The sequence below is a fragment of the Petaurus breviceps genome, unplaced genomic scaffold, assembly GCF_028583685.1.
Source record: "Petaurus breviceps papuanus isolate PSGF00001 unplaced genomic scaffold, PetGlider_PUasm1.0 38, whole genome shotgun sequence".
NCBI lineage: Eukaryota > Metazoa > Chordata > Mammalia > Diprotodontia > Petauridae > Petaurus > Petaurus breviceps.
This window is the reverse complement of record NW_027186304.1, coordinates 244,136-261,711: the sequence shown is the minus strand read 5'-3', so window position 1 is coordinate 261,711 and position 17,576 is coordinate 244,136. Positions and strand designations below refer to the sequence as shown.

The window sequence follows — 17,576 nt, the reverse complement described above, 5'->3', positions numbered from 1 at the left end:
TAGCAAGGAGGCTAGTATCGCTGGATCAAAGAAAACCGGCAAACAGGAAACTATGAGAACACTGGAGAGGAGGGCCTAGGCGGTGAAAAGTTTTGAGCATCAAACAAGAGGAATTTGTACTTGATCCTGGAGGTGACAAGGGGCCAATAATCAATCGGGCCTATATTTTAGGAAAAGGCTTAAAGTACACTCTCCAAAATGGACATCATATATTTTCTGAAGGCCAGTCTGGCTAAATATAGGAAAACATCACCAAGGAGGCACTAGGCAATAAATTCTCTAGCTATAAAAACCATGAAAAAGAATAGAATCTATAACATACTACATGCCTGTAGAGCTGCCTTCTACTTCTTCAGTAACAACAGTACAGTGGTAGAAAATAGGGTAGAGGATACTAAGAATCACAAAGATTTTTAGACCACCAACATTAGCAACTATAAATAAAAATTGCACTCAGTGGTAACTCCTATTTGCAATCTATGAGGAAGTCAAGAAATTGTGTACGATTCAAAAGTAATTCAACATATTTTGTGATACTCAGCGATTTCAAGTCAAGAAAAGGCATAAGGAAGATACATTTTTTTTTAAGTTGGAAAACAAAGTTCAGAGAATGAAACAAAAAAAACTGTCAAAGGCTGTAGATGACATAAAATCCTCAATTACTACTCTTGTTGGGTATAGGACTCAGTTCCTCTGTATTTGACCAACAAATCTGTGAATTCTTTAACTCATCCTATAGTACATATATAAGTAGGCTTTCTAATTTTTCGTGAATGTAAAGTAAACACAACTTGCTTCTAGAGAATATATAGGATCCTTGACTTTCCTCACTTAGGAGATCCACAAATGCCAGTGAAATGTGGTAACTGCCATCTAGAAAAATCATCGCACTCTATAGGTATATTTTCCAAACAAAGATGGATTTTCTACATGTGTTTGCTACATAGAAAATAAGATGAACCTTTAGCCCCACCTACAATGCAAAATGCCTTTAACGTATAAAAGCCATTTTCAGGGGTATATTAAGACACTGTCCATAGAATTAGCCTTGTTGGCTACATGCTGTAAACTCCATCTGGATGCTCCAAGGGAGATGTTATTTTAAACTACTTAGTCAGCTAGCCCTTCACAACCTTGGTTTTATATAAAGTAGACAAAGGACTCTACAAGACCTGTTATACATGATGAAGACTGAGCTCTCCCCAAAACACAATCATGAACTTTGAGACCCTCAAGGCAAAGAACTTAAAATCGGGAAAATGATTATACATTAAAATTGTAACTTAAAAATTATAAAAATGTAAAAACTCCTAAAAGGGATATATAATTACTCAGTAGAATAGCATAACTATCCATAAAGTTAAAAAGCAGAGCAAATGAAGAATATCTATTGTCCAGACCATTGGATAGAGATCAACAATGAATGGGGTGCACAATCAAAAATTTTTTAAAAAAAATCAAAATCTTCCTCTTGGAAGAGAAAAAAATTAAATGCATTTAGAAAACTGCCCAGTGTTTTTGATGACCCCCAAATTTTCCCCTAAGACAAAAGCCCATTTTTTAAACACTGATATTTTTCTAGTGGTGCTATATGGGTACCAATTAGGCCTTCAAAGTACTTAAGTTATAGATCATCCAAAGTCAATGGAAAGATGTGTTGTGGGTGTGAATAGGTTATACATATTATCAACAAAGAACTGTGTACCAAAAGCTTCATAAAGAGAATATCACTGAGGCCAGTTAAATAAAATGAGCAAATATAAGGCATGGAAATCTTGTGTGCTTCACTGATACCTATGCAGATATGAAGAAGACTGAAAGGACCCGGAATACACTGAGTTCATGCTCTGTGGAGAATATACATGAGCACATGAAAAAGAATCATTAAAGAATGACGTGTGGATGGGATATAATTTGAAATATTCCTTCACACTACACTATCCAAACAGAAAAATATATGCTGTGCTCCACTCCTTTCCACCCTCCAATGGAAAGTAATCTCTTTAAGGAACAGATGGCTTTAATTTTGTCTTTGAATTCCCCAGTTCCTCACACATTACTCTGTACATAACAAGCATTTAATAAATGTTCATTTAATTGAATTACCAAATAGTCTTACTGGCAAACAAGACTATAATTCTCTTGTCTGGAGCATAATATGGTATTAAAGGAAAAAGTAAAATCACTCCCTATTCCTAGAATCAAAAGTAGAAAAGGGAAATGATTTATTTTACTCTAAGGACTTCTTGAATTAGTAGTAAAAAAAATTCTAAAAGCAGGGAAATCTCTGTGATAGTAATGGCAATTAAAGATTCCCCTGTATTGGCTTGGTTTTCAAATTGATTGTATTAAAACCCAGAGTTTGTTAATCCCACCTGTGGGATGGGCTTGTTGATGTGAAAAGAAAGTCCTGAAGTGGGAGGAGCTGGTGATGTAGATTTGGAGAGACAAGAGAGAGGCGGAAGTTCTTTTTGGAAGCAGCACCTCGTGGAGAGAGAGAGACTAAGAGATTGCTGGTGGCCGCTTTGAATTGCCCTGGACTTTTGAGACCTGCCCCCTGAGCTGCCAAGGACTGAGGAGACATGGCTGTTTTGCTGGTACTTTGTCTGTCTGTTTTGATGTTATTTTGCCAGATTTGTCCACTGGTGAAAGACTGTCCTGTTGAAGAAGTCCTGGAACCTGGCATTTGGTTAAGAAGGCCTGAGACTGTCCTGCAGACAGAGAGTGAATACTGTCCACTGGTGAGGGACAGTACTGTTGTTGCAGGGGTCTGGAGACTGTCCGGCAGACAGAATGAATACTGTCCACTGGTGAAGGACAGTGCTGTTGTTGCAGGGGTCTGGGAGCCTTTCTGTTGGTTCAGAAGCCCTGAAGAAGGATTTTCTTGTTGTATGTTTACAGAAATCCTGGGAGAGGGCTTTGCTAATGTGTTCAGGGGTTCTAGGACTGTTCTACAGACAGAGGATAAATTCATGAAGGGACTGGCAATGTATCTTATGGCCTTGCTAAGCCTTGTCTCCCCAGGAACTAAGATTGCTGAGAACTTGCCTCGTGTCAAGATGAAGAAAAGACCTCCATTTGGGTATTAAGTGCTGTGTTTAAACTTGATGTAACTCTGGGGTAGATTAAATTGTGATCCAGGGGTGGGGAACTTTTGACCTTATTGTGTTCTATGGTTGAGCAAATGAATGTATTTTACTTATGTTTGGAAACTAATCTCCATTTGAGAAGAGGGGCTTTGCGGTGGACTTAATTAAGGTATAGCCTAGGGGTGGAGAAGTATTTGGAACAGAGACTTTGTAATTGATTGAATGATTGGAAAGTCCTGGGGTGGGGTAGTACTTGGAGATTATTTAATCACACTTAGTAAATGCTGTATTTTGAATGATGTCATGTTTTGATCTTCTCTGTTCTGGGTTTGTTACTGAATAAAATAGAGAGCACCTATGCTGGTATTTTGAACCTGGGAAGTTGCCTTTGCTTGGCATTACATTACAATCTCTTTAAAAGCAGATGTCTCATTAGAAAGCACTGGGAAGCCAGGAGATCTGAGTCCTATCCTTGGGATGTGTGCTCTTAGACAAATGACAACTTCCCTGAGCCATATTTTCTCATCCATGACTTAAGGGTGTTAAATTAGTTGATCTCTACAGTCTCTTCAAGATTCAAAATTCTTTGCATTCCCCCACCAAACTGGCATGATGCTCTCTTCGCACATAACAGTTAATCAGTATGTACTAAACAAAAAACTGTATTACGTTTTCCTGGCAAAATAGTGTGCGACACTGGGAAACAAACGGCACGAGATATAAGGAGGTGCAGATGAGACACAAACATGTTTCAAAGAAAACCCAGAATGAAAGCTGGCAACAGTAACAGCATTATCTATGGTTTTTATTCGGAATTCCTTATTCTTTCCCATTCTCTAAGGGTCAAAAAAAGGGTCTCCTCCACATTGGTTGTTGCTTCTCCATCGTGTCTGATTCTTTGTGACTCCAGGGACCATAATACCCCGATAATATCCATGGAGTTATCTTGACAAATATGCTGGAGGTTTGCCATTTCCTTCTCTAGTGGATTGAGGTAAACAGTGGTTAAGTGACTTGCCCAGGGTCACACAGCTAGTGAGATCAGATTTGAAATCAGGCCTTCCTGTCTCCAGACCCAGCAAACACCTAGATGCCTCCTCCCACACATACTGTAGTACTAAACCTTTTCTGAACTAGTTCTAAATTTAGGAATGATTATCATGAAATGTGTTTGTACAATCCTTCATGCTTTTATAGTAGTTGAAAGCAGGCTTTGTACAAACTTTTTATTTCATTTTAAAATCATTACTCAGATGTCATCTTTCCTATTTTTTATTAATCTGTGCTTCTCCTTTAACCAAGAGAAACTAGAGGTTGCAAAATAAAAAAGAAGGCAAATTTACTTCATAAGTATTCTTGAGATTTGATGAAATGAACCCCATGACGGGGCATACGTTATTCAAAAGAAACAGAGACGGTAAAAGATTGGGGAATGGGTAGCACTGTGTATTAAGAAGGATATTATAGGAGGAAATCTAACAGGAGGAAAGTTTGAGGTCAAAGTCGGAGGAAGGAAAAATAGAAGTGATTTTACTTTTATAGTGTTCGACACACTACAAGGACAAAAAGAATACATAATGAAGAAGTTTGAGAAACAGGTTACCGCACACCTAGGAAGTGGTATGACATAGTACTGATTGGGGATTTCAATCATCCATACATCTGCTGGAACTCTCTTTCTCTGTACCAAAAGCAGAACAGTTGATAATGTCTCAGTTTTCCTTAGTAGTAACTTCATCTTTCAAAAGGCAGAAGAACCAACAAGGAGAATTTCTACTCTGGAACTGATACTCAGTATCAGGGAGGAGCTGATTGCTGGAGTGGAAATGAGGGGAACTCTGAAAGGAACTGAACATTTCCTAGTGTTTGTGACAGAGGAGAGGAAATCTGAACACAGTCTGACACACATAATGTGGGGAAAGCAGATTTCAAAGCATTCAGAAGAAACCTAGGTAGGATACCATGAAGTATTATGCTTCGGGTGGTCAGTCCAGGAGGGGATGAGGGAAGTTCGAGTATGGAAACAATTCGAGTGAGAAGAAAAAATTGAGAAACTGGCATTTGCCTGAAAAGAATAACAGATGCATTGGGAATTCAGCCAACAACTTAGATTTTAAAAACAAAAGTACAGAAGATGGAAGCAAGACCAAATAACAGAGGAAGAATATAAGAGTGTGGCATGGTCCCAGAAAAATCATGTCATGAATGCTAAAGTTCAGGATGTCAATGGCAACTGTTATAAGCTAAAGTATTAAGAATGCACTGGGGGTGGCCAGGTAGCACAGCAAGTAAGAGCACCGGCTCCAGTGTTGAGAAGACCTGGAGATGGATTCCCGGGCTCAGACACTTAGCACCCACCCAGAAACACCTGGCCGTGTAACCTTGAGCAAGTTACTTAACCCCAATTGCTTAGGGGCGGCCAGGTGGCTCAGCGAGTAAAAGCACCGGCTCCAGTGTTGGGATCGACCTGGAGATTGAATCCTGGGCTCAGACATTCAGCACCACACCCAGAAATAACTGGCCGTGTAACCTTGAGCAAGTTACTTAACCCCGATTGCTTAAAAAAAAAAATGCACTGGTTACAGATGGCACATATAAGCAATTAAAAAAGTATGGCTGCTGTACTACTCATCTTTTTTTGTTAATTGCCCTTTTATTTTTTATTACATTACCACATATATGTTGAATAAAACAAGTATTTTAAAGAGGTTGGGGATGGTGGTTTGGGGTGCTGGGTCCCCAAGAATGCCAGGGCACAGTTGCCTGGAATAAATTCAAACACTCAAGCCGTCTTTCCGTCAAGAGACAGTTTGTTATGAAGCCAACAGAAGCTGGCAAAGTTCCTTTGAGGAGCTTGCACCTCAGTGGGGGTGAATCTAGAGCTTATATAGAAAATTGGAATGGGAAAGAAATGCAGGAATGCTAATTAGGTCATCTAAGGGTCCAGGTATCTTTGGGAGCTATGGATACAAAAGTATAGGGAGTATACCAGACACTGAGAGAGTTGTCAGAGACATGGACCTTGGGGATCTGGAGGGAGGAAGAGCCCTTAGGCCAGTCAGGGACAAAAATCCTTGGGCCAGACACCCCTGTTTGCTCTAATAAGGGAATTACTGAGTCAGGCCTGCAACAAGGGAAAATTTTCTCACAAGGAGGGGAGGGGCTGAGTTCCTTTCAGAGACATGGTCTTAAGGATTTTTGGGGTCTAAGTCCCACCACCTCATCATTTCTATAACATAGTACAATATTTTTAAAAAGATGATTGTACATGAAACTACCACGCACAACTTGCTATTCCTTTCAAATGTAAAACGACATTATGGTGTACATTTTTTTCCTACCCTCCTTTCCCCTGCCCTAGAGATGGGACATTAAAAAGAAATAGGTACATATGAATAGACAGAGAGCTAAAAAGATAGACAGACAGATAGAGGGATGCGAGTAAGTGTATGTGTGTGTAAAATTATTCTAAACACACTTCTATTTATCAATTCTTTTTCTGGATGCAAATAGTATCTTTCTTCAAATGTCTTTTATAGTTAATTTGAGTATTTATATAATAAAAATAATTTATTCACTCAAAGTTGTTCTTAAAACAATTGTTGCTGTTGCTGTATACAATGTTCTTTTGGTTCTATTCATTTCACTCTTCATTATTTCACGTCTTTCCATGTTTTCCTAAGATCGCTGAGCTCATCATTCCTTAATAATACAGCCTGTAGTATTCCATCATAATCATAGACCACAACTTACTCAGCCATTCCCCCATTGATGAGCATCCCTGCAACTTCCAGTTCTTTGCCACCACAAAGAGAGCTGCTATAAACATTTTTGAACATAAAGGTTCTCTTCCTTTTCCCCTAATCATCTATGGAAATACACCAAGTAATGGTCTACCACTTATTTAATGTGAGTCGATAGGCAAGAGAGAGAACAGGTAGTACAAAGCCTAAAATATTTTGTGCAAGTAGAAATACCTGAACTACAAAGAAGAATCTTTTATAATTCAATATAACAAATATGAAGGCAACATTAATGAGGGAATGAACAAACAGAATTTTATGAATGTACCATGCAAATTAAAGTTGTGGAGGAATAACTTTAGAGAGAAATAAAACAGAAAGTACCATGAATACCTTAAAAGTAGAATGAAGGAGGGGCAGCCAGGCGGCGCAGTGAGTAAGAGTGCCGGCCTTGGAGTCGGGAGACCCGGGATCGGTTCTGGCCTCAGATACTTAGCAACCACACAAAATAACTGGCCAGGTAACCTTGAGCAAGTAACTTAACCCCAATTGCTTTAAAAAAAAAAAGCAGAATGAAGGAATGTATGTTCTATGAAACTTGCCTTAAGAGGCAAAGCCTCAAGCCCTGGTTTTTGGAAAACCTTGAAAGTATAGCTTATGGTATAGTGCCTGAAACAAGTAGGCTTCCACAATGCTATTCAATGCATCCATGAGCAGTTAAAAATGGTTCAAAGAACCCTGACAAAAAAAAACCAAACCTTAAAAAGGGGGGGGGGGGATGTGTGTGTGTGTGACACAATATTTTACAATTAGTTCTTAAGGTAGTTCCAAGTGAAATAAAAATATAAGGAACAGCTTTTTCCCTACAGAGAAAAGGAATAAAAGGAGAAAAATGAAGGGTAGACAAAGTAAATGACACCAAATTAGATGTATACCACCTCTAATAAGTCCAATGGTTAAAAATGTTTGACAGCATAATTAATCCATTTTATATTAAAGTTCTGAAAAATAAGATCACTTCCTCTCTCCTCTTCTGAGGTCCTGTTACTCTCAAAATTCACAGACAAGATATGAGACCGAAATGATCATGGAAATCTAACTAAATGCTTATGCAGAAACAGAAAGGGCGACTGACTAAATAACTATAGGTTTATTCCTATATTGCAATACAAAACTGCTTCCAATATCCATTAAATCAAAGCCTCATTTTTCTCCCTCTACCTTAAATACAAAAAAGACCAGGAGCAAGAATTAGATAGACACATCATTCATACACAGCAACATCCTCTTACATCAACAATGATATCCATAGCCATGATCTGAACAATCCCACTTCCTAAATAAGAGATATACTTAGCAGTAGAGAGAAAATGCTTAGTTAGCTACACTGTCCCTATACAGAAGAGATCAAAAGTACAATTTAGATGGCAAGAGATCTTTGCACAGAGATTTGCTCTTAGTTTTTGCTATAATTGGTTTAAAAAAAAAGAGGCAAGTTCTGAAAAATTACAGATTCAGTGATCACAAACTTTTCTTAAAAACAATTGAAAGGATCGGTTAGGTGGTGCAGTGAGTATAGCACCAGCCCTGGAGTCAGGAGGACCTGAGTTCAAGTCCAACTTCATATACTTAACACACACACACACACACACACACACACACACACATACACACACACACACATTAGCCGTGTGACCTTGGGCAAGTCGCTTTTAATCTGGTTCAGGCTGCATTCATGAGTTGTAGGAAGCAATGTGGATTACAGGGTACAAGTTTGATACCTGTGGGCTAGACAATTTACAAGGTCTCTTCAAATTTGTAAGCTATGAGTCTAAGATTTTACATCTAATGAAAAATTAAAAACTAGGAAATCATTTTTGCCTTATCTCAAGAATGACACTTGTGAAGGGCAGAGCCAAAATGGCAGAGTAAGAGCAGGAACTTGCTTGAGCTCCCACTCCAACCACCTCCAATAGCTGTGATGAATGCCTCTAAACACATTTTAGAGCTACAGAACCCACAAAGTGACAAAGAGAAACAAACCTTCCGCTGAAGGCAGACTGGCAGGCCGACAGAAAGGGTCTGTTGCAATGGGCTGGGAACAGATCGCAAACCCCTGGCACAGACTTCAGGAGAGTGAACCACTGGCAGCTGTGGCACTTTCCAGACTTCTCAATCCATGAACTCCAAAAAAGAAAGATCAATGGAGAAACTCTTTTGAAACTGGGTGAGAAAAGCGCATAGTCTAGCCTCTGCCCCCGGGGCAGTGGTTGCTTCCAAAGCTCTAGGCCTACAGATGGTGGGAGGAGCAAGGGGCTGACCAGAGGGCATTTGTAGGAATCTCTTTGCTGGAGCTGAGGCAGGATTCTCTTGCTTTGCCCAACTTGGATCTGTGTCGCAGTCTTGGGTAGCAGTCCTGGCGTGAGGAACATTAGCATGGTAGAACTTGTTGAGGCTGTGGAGAGGCAGTCATCCTCACAGTTCTGAGGCAGGTGCCTGGAAGAAGCTCTGACAACAGCTGCACAAAACCCCAGAAATTTGGGTTGCAGCTCTCTCAGGTCCAGAAGCAGAGTTCTACTGTGGCATAGAACTCAAAAGTCAAGTAACTGACTGGCAAGATGAACAAACAGAAGAAACAAAATCAAACTATAGAATTACTGTTTGATGACAAAGACAATCAAAACATAGAAACAGAAGAAGACAACCAAGTCAAAACTCCTGCATCAAAAGCCTCTCCAAGAAAAATACAAATTGGTCACAGGACACGGAGGAGCTCAAGAAGGATTTTGAAAATCAAGAGAAGTAGAGGAAAAATTGGGAAAAGTGAGAAAATCACAAAAAGCGAGTCAACAGTCTGCTAAAAAGAGATAAAAAAAAATACTGAAGAAAACAACACCTTAAAAAATGGACTAATTCAAATGGCAAAAGAAGCCCATAAAGCTAACAAGGAGAAGAATGCCTTAAAAAGCCAAATTGGCGAAAATAATTCCTTCAAAATTAGATTGGAGCAAATGGAAGCTAATGGCTTTATGAGAAATTAAGATGCTATAAAACAGATCCAAGCGAATGAAAAAATAGAAGACAATGTTAAATATCTCATTGGAAAAACCACTGACCTGGAAAATAGATCCAGGAGACAGCATTTAAAAATTATTGGCCTACCTGAAAGCCATGATCAAAAGAATAGCCTAGACATTATCCTTCAAGAACTTATCAAGGAAAACTGCCTTAATATTCTAGAACCATAAGGCAAAATAGAAATTGAATGAATCCACCAATCGTCTCTTGAAAAAGATCCCAAAAAGAAAACTCCTAGGAATATTACGGTCAAATTCCAGAGTTCCCAGGTCAAGGAGAAAATACTGCAAGCAGTCAGAAAGAAACAATTTGAGTATTGTGGAAACACAATCAGGATAACACAAGACCTAGCAGCTTCTACGTTAAGGGATCAAAGGGCTTGGAATATGATTTTCTGGAGGTCAAAGGAGCTAGGATTAAAACCAAGAATCACCTACCCAGCAAAACTGAGTATAATACTTCAGGGGAAAATATGGAAATTCAATGAAATAGAGGACTTTCAAGAATTCTTGATGAAAAGATCAGAGCTGAACAGAAAATGTGACTTTCAAATACAAGAAGCAAGAGAAGCACGAAAAGGGAAACAGGAAAGAGAAATAATAAGGAGATTATAAAAGTTGAATTACTTACATTCCTACAGGGAAAGACATTATTTGTAACTCATGAGACTTTCCTCACTATGAGGATAGTTGAAGGGAATGTGTGTGTGTTCACAAACACACAAAAAATGTATACCTATATATGTACATATAAGTGTGTGTGGGTGGGTGTGTATATATATATATGTGTGTGTGTGTTTATATATGTGCACACATGTACACATAGACAGAGGGCACAGAATGAGTTGATATGAGGGGATGATATCTAAAAAATACAATTAAGAGGTGAGAGAAGAATATATTGGAGAAGGAGAAAAGGAAAGAGAATAGGGTAAATTATCTCACATAAAAGACACAAGAGAAAGCTATTACAATGGAGGGAGAGAGCAGGAAGGTGAAAGGGAATGAGTCAACCTTACTCTCATTGGATTTAGCCTAAACAGAGGGAATAACATATACACTCAATTGGGTATCTTATCCTACAGGAAAGTAGGGGGAAAGGGGATAAGAAGGAGAATGATAGAAGGGAGAGCGGACTGAGGGAGAAAGTAGTTAGAAGCAAACACTTTTGAAAAGGGACAAAGTCAAAGGAGAAAATGAAATAAATGGGGGGCGAGATAGGATGGAGGGAAATATAGTTAGTCTTTCACAACATGACTACTATGGAAATGTTTTGCATAACCACACATGTATAACCTATATTGAATTGCTTATCTTCCCAGTGGTAGGGTGTGTGAGGATGGAAAAACAGAGAATATCTGGAACTCAAAGTTTTAAAAACAATGTTAAAAATCATATTTACATGCAACCAGGAAATAAGATATACATGGGATAGAGAAACCCATCTTGCCCTACAAGATAGTAAGTGTGGGGAATAGAGGGGGACATAAGAGAAGGCAGATTGAGGGCAGGGGTATTCAGTATGCTTACCAGCTTGGGGTGGGAGTAGGGGAGAGATGGAGAGAAAATTTGTAACTCAAAATCTTGTGGAAATGAATGCGGAAAACTAAAAAATAAATAAATAAAAATGTTAAAAGAATGACACTTGTATTTCTTCTACCCTAAACTTTGTTTTGCATGACATGATACAATAAAAACCATAACTGAGAGTTATTAATTGATATACTGAAAGCACAAATTCATAGAAAGAAGATAAAGATTTTTTGGTAGAAAATATGTACCTGTTAACAACCAAAATTTTTTTTTCAAAATACAAAAATTGTCTAGATTTAAAATCAAAAGTTGGTAACAGCAAGTCATACTAAGTATAAGACATAATCAAAAACTCTAAAGCAAAAGCAAAACCAACATGAGGGAAAGCCTGTGTAATATGTTATTCTGCTGGGGTCAAATGAAAATAGAATCTGTCTCTCTTAAATGTAACTATCTAAAAAGAATTCTTATGAAACTCCCTTAAAAATTCATTTCCTCTAAATATTTCTGTATGAGTTTATACAACTCAGAACTACATAAAAAAATAGAAACTTACTTGCTCAGCCAATAAGTATAGAAAAGGTGTCCTAAAGCATCTTAGTGAAGTTGTAAGTTCCAATGGCTTAAAAACTAATACATTTGAGATACCCTGCATCACAGCTGTCGTTTAGATAGTAAGCTGTGACAGGAATTGTATCTTATTGAAACTTTGAAATCTCCCTTGATACTTGATAAAATACTCTATATACCGTAGATGATTATTAAGTGGAATTGAATACAGCCAGGTAGACATAATATGGTCACCTAACTTAGGTATATTTATGAGGTTTTTTCCTATTTGTTTAATTTTAAAAATCCCTTATCAAATAGTCCAGGAGGCTCAGGGAAAACAGGAAATGTTGGGGGTGGGGAGGTATCAAGTCTTTTTAATCTTTTAACATGCAAAAGCTGATTGCATATTCATATCAAGAAGTTGTGTACAAGGTTAACAATAATAAATTTCTTTCTCCCATATTTGAAAAGTAACGTTGAAGATACTGAACTACAGAAGAAATATTTGTGTCTTATTTAGTATGCAACAGTTCTGTGTTTTTTGCTTATGAACTATTATTCTAATACATCTGGTTCAGGGTTCAAAGTCATTAAATAATGTATAAAGTGAAGAAGCCAGGAAATTCTGATACCTACACACAGTAGGAAGTTAAAATGTTTTGCTGAATGCCTTTAGGAATATATTCTATTTATTCATGTGTAACAAAATTCTATAAAGCTATAATACTATAAAACATCAGAATATGTTACGCTGTGATTATTTTTAAATTAATATTGCCCCTTCAACTGTAAAGATAGCTGACTACATCAAAAAGTGTTTGGCTATCCAAATATCTTTACCCAACTTAAGAGGTGAGGCTGCAGTAATAAAAACTCTTAAAAAAAACATTAATCCTATTTCAGCATTATTCATCTAGAGGTGTTAGTCTTCATATTTCTGAACAAGTGATCAGAATCTCTGTCAGCTCAGAACTGTTTAGTCTGCCAAGGAATGTAACAGTTAAGGAAAATCGTTCTAAGAATTTCTGGCTGAATTCAACTTCCCAGATTTCAAAATACTAGAAATGAACTGTCAACAATAATTTTAAGTTCTGATAAAGACTATATAATGATTGGACTAGCTGATACATAAAAACTTCAATTAACTGAAATTCCAAGAGGTACCACGGACTAAGCATTCATTATTAAATTTATGGTGAATATTAAGAATATCTCTACTTCTGTCCACATCCTTTTAGAGCCTCTCTCTAAAAACATACCCCAAGATGAACAAAGAAATACTATATACACCAATATATTTATAGCAGCATTTTTCATAATAAAAAAGAATTAGAAATCAATTCCATCGATAAGAGACTGACAAAACAAATTGTCTTAAATAAGTCAATCAACATCTGTTAAGTACTTATTATGTGCCAAGCACTGTCCTAAAGCCTGCAACAAAGCATGAAATACCTCCTTGATCCAAGAGAATTACATAGGGCTTTGGCCCTTGGATGAAAGTTGACTAGTTTGGGATCAGCCATGCACCAGGTAGACTCTAAAAAGCATTCTAGCTAACTCTGAATCAACTAAAATAGTAAACTACCCTCTCCAAAAGATGTTAGGGAAAAGATGAGTTATGTCTCCTAATTATCAACAGCATATTACAAGTGAAAACACACAGCAGCATCTGGTAAAGGGCATGAAGTTGTGGAATTGAATTGTAGAGAGGAAAGCACCTGGTATCAGGACTCGGTGGCACAGGGGACAAAAGGCTTAAAGCCAAGACAAGCCAAACATCCCAGGTTTATGGGAGAGAGATTGTATCTATGTATTTATGTTACTATTTCAGTAAAGACTTTTTTAAAATAATTTTTTATTTTTAACATCACCAAAATTTCCCCCTGTATTCAAACACCATCCCATATAACAAAGAAAATTTTAAAGAGAAAAAAGAATAAAAGAAAAAAATAATCAGCAAAATCAATTCATGAATCTAAAAATTTTTTTAAATATACCCATTGTTCCAGATCTACATATCTCCCAACTCTGAAAGGAGTAGGTATGTCTTAGCTCATGGCCATGCTTGCTTTTGATAATTTTACAAATTCACTACCTATTATCTTGTGATGGTTGCTCTTCTCATTTACATTATGGTTGTTTATACTGTTCTTTCATCAGTTATAAGCCTTTCCATGCTTCTCTGCATTTGTCATATTCATTTCTTATAGCACAATAATATTCTATTACACTTATGTACCACAGATTGCTCAGCCATTTCCCAATGGATGAGCATCTCATTCCTTTCTAGTTCTTTATTACTACACAAAGTGCTTGCTATAAATATCTGAGTGAATCTGGAAGCTTTTTTTTTTTTAAAAAAATCAATAACTTCTTAGGGGTATATGCCTAACAGTGGAATCTCTGGGTCAAATTACAGACATTTTAGTCACTTTGTTTGCATAATTCCAAACTAACTGTACTAATTCACAGCTTTAACAATGCATTAATAATGCCTATCTTCCTACAACTCCTCCAATACTGAATTTTCCCATCTTTTGTCATCTTTGCCAATTTACTGGGTATCAGGTGAAACCTTAGTTGTTTTATGTAAATTTTTTCTTAGACTTGGAACCTTCATTCAGGTTATTAACAGTTTGACATTCTTCTTCTGAAAAATGTCTGTCCTATCTTTCGGCAACTTATGTGTTAGGGAATGGATTCTAGCATGTCTGTTGATTTTGCCTTCTCCTCTCACACACCACCTTCTCTCCTTCTTCACCATCATCACCCTAGTGTGGGTCCTCAGCATTCTGGGAAGTACTGCAGCGATACTTTACTAACTGGTATCCTTGCCATGAATCTCTCCCCACTCCAGCCCATCCTCCTTTCAGTTCCCAAAGTGATCTTCCTAAAGAGAAGGTCTGACTACAATCACTCCAAAAACTCCTGTGACTCCCTATCACCTCCAGGATTTAATGTTAAATCTTTTGTTTGGTTTTCAAAGTCCTTCATAACCTATGTATTTGTATTTCCAGTCCTCTTAAATGTTCTATTCCCCACACAGACATACCGTGTGATCCAGCGACAAAGGTTTTCTTACTGTCCCTGGAACAAGACAAATCTCCTTCCATCATTTGGACATTTCCACTGACTCTCCCTCATGTCTGTAACCATCACTCTCATCTCCTCTGGCTTCCCTGATTTCCTGCAAATCCCAGCTAATCTCCCATCTTCTAAGGAAGCCTTTTCTGTTCCCCTTTACTTCTGTCTTCCCTCTGGTGACTGTCTCCAATTTAGTCCGAGGCTAGTTTTTCTGTACACAGTTGTTTGCATGTTGTCTCCCCAGTAGACTGAACTCCTTGCAGGCACTGTCTCTTGCATTTCCTTGTTTCCCCAATGCCTAATGTCATGCCTGACACATAAGCCCTGAATGTTTGCTGACTACATACAAACAGATATGTATATATGTATGTGTATATACATGCACGTGTGTACATATGTGTACACCCATTTGTGATTTAGTACATATCTGGGATACCAAACCCTTATCTGAGAAATCTGATATGAAGATCCAATTTGGAGGAGTTCAAGGGAACTACAGTATTAGGAGTTTGGAGCCAGAGAGTAACATGAACCTGGGGCAGTCATTCCACAGAGAATTCAACCTATAAGTAAAAGTTGGCAGGTAGCCCAAAGAATTGTTATGATTATAATGTAAAGAAATGAACAATCCAGGATCACGGAATGATTCATATAAACTGATGTCAAAAGAAGTTAAAAGAGAAAAAAACTGCATGTGTACACACACGTGTGTTTATGTCATTGTTCGTTTTCAGTTGTGTCCGACTCTTTGTGACCCCATTTGGGGTTTTCTTGGCAAAGATGCCAGAGTGATTTACCATCTCCAGTTCATTTCACAGATAAGAAAACTAAGGCAAAGCTAACTGACTTGCGCAAGGTCACCTGGCTAGTAGGTGTCTGAGGTCATATTTCAACTCAAGAAGAACCTTCCTCACTCTAGGCCTGGCACTCTATCCAATGTACCACCTAGCTGATACACACATGCACACATGTGTGTACATAAAATTATGACATTGTAAATGGAAAGAACAAAAATAGTGAAACTGAATGCTGTATAAGTATAATAATCAAGCTCAGCCAAAATAGTAGATGACCTCCTCTTCCAATTCCTTTCAGTTGGCCCACTACATATACTGTCAAACTTGGTTTATATGCTGCTTAGTTCCAGTGAACGTTTTTTTCCCTCCCTTTTCTTTATTCTTTGTTATAAAGGATGGCTTGCTAGGTAGGAGAGAAGAAAGTAAAGTATTCAGAAATAAGGGTGATTATCCAGATGTTCCCTCCCAGAAAGAAGTGATTTTTTTTTAGTTATCCACAAAAATTTTAAATGCAAGAAATAAAGAATACTCCACATTTACTAAAACTAATATGAAATATATACAAACGTAAGTAAGACAGCATTTCAAAGCACTAGACATTTTCCCTAAAATCACAGGACTCAGACCTAGAAGGAACCTTAGATATCTAGCACAACCTATTTATCGTAAAAACTGAGAAGAGTTAAGCAATTTGCCCATGATCAGACAGTTAATAAATAAGAGAACCAGGATCTGAAACCAGGACCTCTGATTGATCTTTTTTTTTCACTAGATATCCAATAAAAATGCAAGATTGGGGGAGGGGGGTGTGACTAGGTGGCGCAGTGAATAGAGGACTGGCCCTGGAGTCAGGAGGACCTGAGTTCAAATCTGGCCTCAAACACTTAACACAAAAACTAGCCATGTGACCTTGGGCAAGTCACTTAACCCCAATTGCCCTGCCTTCCCCCCCTCCAAAAAAAAAGCAAGATTTACAGGCAGTCATGAGAAAATACTGCATCTCTTCTCAAATATAAAAGGAGGTAGTTAAAATATAACCCATTTGTTCAAGGACAACTGGCTGATAAAATCAACAGTCATGAGAAAATAATAAGATGCTGATGCTGTGTCAAAAACTGAATTCCAATCCAACATCCAAAAGTAGTTAACTGAATCAGACTTACATTGAAAGAGATCACTGTCTATTGCAGTCTCTCCTAGCCTAAAAATTTATAGCAATAGTGAAACAGGGTTACCCACTAGGGCTTATAATTTTCCTTCAAATTTACATTAGCCATAACTAGATGTATCCATTGAGAAGCATCTCTATTCCAAATGTTCATGTGGACTATTTGCACCTGAGCTGCAGACGAGCCTCCCACATCTCATATTGGTCTGATCGGCCACAGCTGGATGTACTGTACCTTTACCGCCAGCACTGTGATCTCATTCTGGTCCTCTTCAAGAACCAAACAAGCCATAACTAATGTCCAGGTCCATTTTTTACAAAGCATTATCCTCTCGTTTTTATTCTTTCATCAAAAGGAGCCATAGCAATTAACTACAAAATATCCACAATTAATTTAGCCTCGTTAACACTTCCAACTAGGGGGAGGGGGTTTTATTTTCCATAAAATAAGTGGAAAAAAAAGAAACTGTTAAAAATGAAGTTAAAAAGAAAAAAAAGTGATAATAAACAGTAGGGAGAAACAAGGTAGA

The 17,576-nt window shown here is 37.7% G+C and overlaps 1 protein-coding gene and 1 long non-coding RNA gene across 3 annotated transcripts in view; one reads left to right on the top strand and one right to left on the bottom strand.

The window, feature by feature from the left end:
* The window catches only part of FBXO15 (F-box protein 15), a 90,614-nt gene that overhangs the window by 16,544 nt on the left and 56,494 nt on the right, over positions 1-17,576 (bottom strand). The gene's annotated exons all lie outside the window — the stretch shown is intronic.
* LOC138170308 (uncharacterized) lies at positions 263-3,470 on the top strand. The gene is made up of 2 exons (XR_011170567.1): positions 263-2,741; positions 2,817-3,470. It is a non-coding gene; the product is annotated as an uncharacterized lncRNA (long non-coding RNA).